This window comes from Urocampus carinirostris, unplaced genomic scaffold (assembly GCF_059441175.1).
Source record: "Urocampus carinirostris isolate Australia breed hairy pipefish unplaced genomic scaffold, RoL_Ucar_1.0 HiC_scaffold_40, whole genome shotgun sequence".
NCBI lineage: Eukaryota > Metazoa > Chordata > Actinopteri > Syngnathiformes > Syngnathidae > Urocampus > Urocampus carinirostris.
Window position 1 is genome coordinate 180,666 of NW_028283147.1, and position 3,182 is coordinate 183,847.

General features: G+C 42.7%; 1 pseudogene; it reads left to right on the plus strand.

Annotated features, from left to right (window-relative positions):
- Positions 1 to 1,123: 1,123 nt before the first annotated feature.
- LOC148345621 (U2 spliceosomal RNA) lies at positions 1,124 to 1,263 on the plus strand (annotated as a pseudogene).
- Positions 1,264 to 3,182: the final 1,919 nt, after the last annotated feature.

Consider the following 3,182-nt stretch of genomic DNA (forward strand, 5'->3'; position numbering starts at 1 on the left):
AATGGCCGACCAACTAGGAAAATTCCCGGACTTGCCAGCAGGGGAGGTCCCTGATGCACAGTACGTGCTTTACGGGATGAGTCGGTCGAGGAGGTCTCGGAACGACTTTGCCAGGGATTGGCTCACTCTCGCCGCCATCAAGGACGCCATCTGGACCTCTAGAAACCTGCTGGTATGGAGGTGCAGGCAGATCCCCCCAGTGGCTGTGCTCCAAATGGCTGTAGATACCATACAATCTGTGAGCGGCGGGCCTAGGACGCAACCATAAAGAAGAATCGTCTGCACCCACCCGGAGTGGGGAACCGGGGCTACACTGTGGGGGTCCCGGAAGCAACGGCCTGGGTTGTGGAAAGTAGAAGTAAGAAGGGAGAGGACCCACAAAGAGGACTGGAGGATGCTGCTTGGGAGGGTGGGATGACAGAGCTATGCCCTTGCACAATAGTTTTGCCCTTTACACTTTGGTTAACTACTATTAAAAGATAATAACTCTGAAATTGTTTAATTGATGTTGAAAATGTCAGAAAAAAGTGTTAAAATATCGTCATGTCATATTGTCAGATATAACAAAATTGTGAAAATGCTTGATGGCTGTTGAGATCGTCGTATTTGTTTTGCTGCTGTTGGTGTCGGCGGATTTGTTCAAAACAAAGACAATCGACTTTGGCCTGGACGAATCTATTGACACTAACAAAGATGTTATACAACGAAATTGTGAATACGCTTGATTGCTATTAAGATTTTAGAGAAGGGTTGTTCAAACCTCACATTGTGTTTGCTGTTAAACGTCATATTGAAATATAATATTGTGAATGTGCTTGATTGCTGTTGAGATTGACAAGATTGTTTTCTGTTATTAGTGTCAATGAATTTGTACAAACCATTAATTGCTGTTAAAAATGTTGAAAAAATTGTTAAAATGTCATATTGTCAGATATAACGAAATTGTGAATATGCCTAATTGCTGCTAAAATTATCGAGAAAAATTGTTCAAACCTCACATTGTTTATTTGTTGTTAATAGTGTCAATAAAATTGTTTAAACCCAAAAAAATGGATAATGAATAACGAAGATAGAACAATAACCCTTAAACCCCCCCCCTCCTGTAACCAACTATGCAGTTACAATCGTGTTCAAGATTTGTGAACAATCTATGAAGAGCCATGATCTTTGATTTTTGCAATCCGGAGATGGAATAAGAGCTTGCTCTGTCCACTCCACGCATCGGCCCGGTATTGCAGTACCTCCGGGAACGGTGCATTCGCAATGATCGCAGCAAGGCTTTAAGGCTAGGACCTTAGCTTGGCCTTTTGGCTGAGAGTAAGTGTCCCGGCTCCTAGGCTTTGTAGCGCATTATGAACTGACCGATAATGGATAATGAATAACGAATATAGAACAATAACCCTTAAAAATCCCCTCCTGTGGTTCTGATATAACTGGGAGGAGACGGTCATGCTTTGTCCACTCCACGCATCGGCCCGGTATTGCAGTACCTCCAGTAACGGTGCATTCGCAATGATCGCAGCAAGGCTTTAAGGCTAGGACCTTACCTTGGCCTTTTGGCTGAGAGTAAGAGTCCCGGCTCCTAGGCTTTGTAGCGTATTATGAACTGACCGATAACGGATAATGGATAATGAATAAAGAAGATAGAACAATAACCCTTAAAAAATCCCCCCCCCCCTGGTCAGTTGTGGTTCTGATCTTGTATACGATCACTGGCCTGGTATTGTAGTACCTCCGGGATCGGTGCATTCGCAATGATCGCAGCACGGCTTTGGGGCTAGGACCTTAGCTTGGCCTTTTGGCTGAGAGTAAGTGTCCCGGCTCCTAGACTTTGTAGCGTATTATGAACTTGCCGATGATGGATAATGAATAAAGAAGATACAACAATAACCCTTAAAAAATCCACCCCCTAACCCCCCACCCCCTCGCTTCTTTAGCTTGGCCTTTTGGCTGAGAGTAAGAGTCCCGGCTCCTTGGCTTTGTAGCGTTTTATGAACTGACTGATAACGGATAATGGATGATTAATAGAAAAAATAGAACAATAACCCTTACCCCCCCCAATAGTTACTAAATACTGAATTGTGGCATTCATACAAGTTAGTAAAAACACAGCACTATGAACAGCAAATTTTAGGCAAAAACTGCAAGTCTTTACTACTCTGCATAAAATCTGATTTGAAATAAGATATTCTTGTCTGGACATTTTGCAAAGGATGTTTTTTTTAAAAATTCAACAAAAATATATTAAACCCTTCAATGTTCCACCGGTCTGCCGTCAGACTGTTGATAAAGTCTTGTCTTTACGATGTCACTAGTCACTGAAATACTTTGTTATAAAATTGGAAAGCCTAAACTAATCACAGAATCTCAGAAAGTTAGGGTTAGGGTTAGTATGAATGGGGATGTGTTTTACTCTTGATTTTGATTGTCTATTTGTTATGCAAGCCATCAAACAAAACTTCCGAGCTCAAAAACAACGCTTCTTTGATATATTCGCATTAAGTAAAAGATTTTCCATGCTTTGCTATATAGTGAGCAATGGCGCTTTTAGAAGTGACAGTGGTTTTCAGGATCTGTGTTTGTTTGCCGTAACCTGGACACAGCGCGTTTCAATGTCACCGCCTTGTCAGACTCGTCCTTGAATTCATGTTCATGATTCGTTACGTATTGACGTTTAATACTTGATGTGCGAGGTACAACACTCTCAAGGCATAATGCACAAAGAGCATGGTCATTTTTTGCACAAGGCCCCAGTCATTTGCCCATGCTGGCTGAAAAGAACAACATTTTTTGCTGGAAAAGCCGCCATGATTCATTCGGTTATCGCGCGCCTGTGTTTCGTTGGCTGGGTTACAACACAGATCTCTTCCCCTCTCCTCGGCACCGCACAGACACACGCTCACAAACGGAGCAGAGGAGGAGGGGCGTGACCGTAAAGCCTCTAAACAACACGCCGCACAACTGAAAATGTCTAAATTTCAGGTAAATGCGCGAAAAACAAAAAATCATTATTATTTTGCCGTGCGCTCGCGTGCCACTGGGTAACCCCTCACGTGCCACTGCTGTATTTACTCGTCATCATTCATGCAATGTTTGTGTTGCGTCTTCTACAAGCCACGTGAACTCTTTCCACGATGCTTTTAATGTACGTTTACGTTTTGCAGCGTCATAAATTTTAGCTT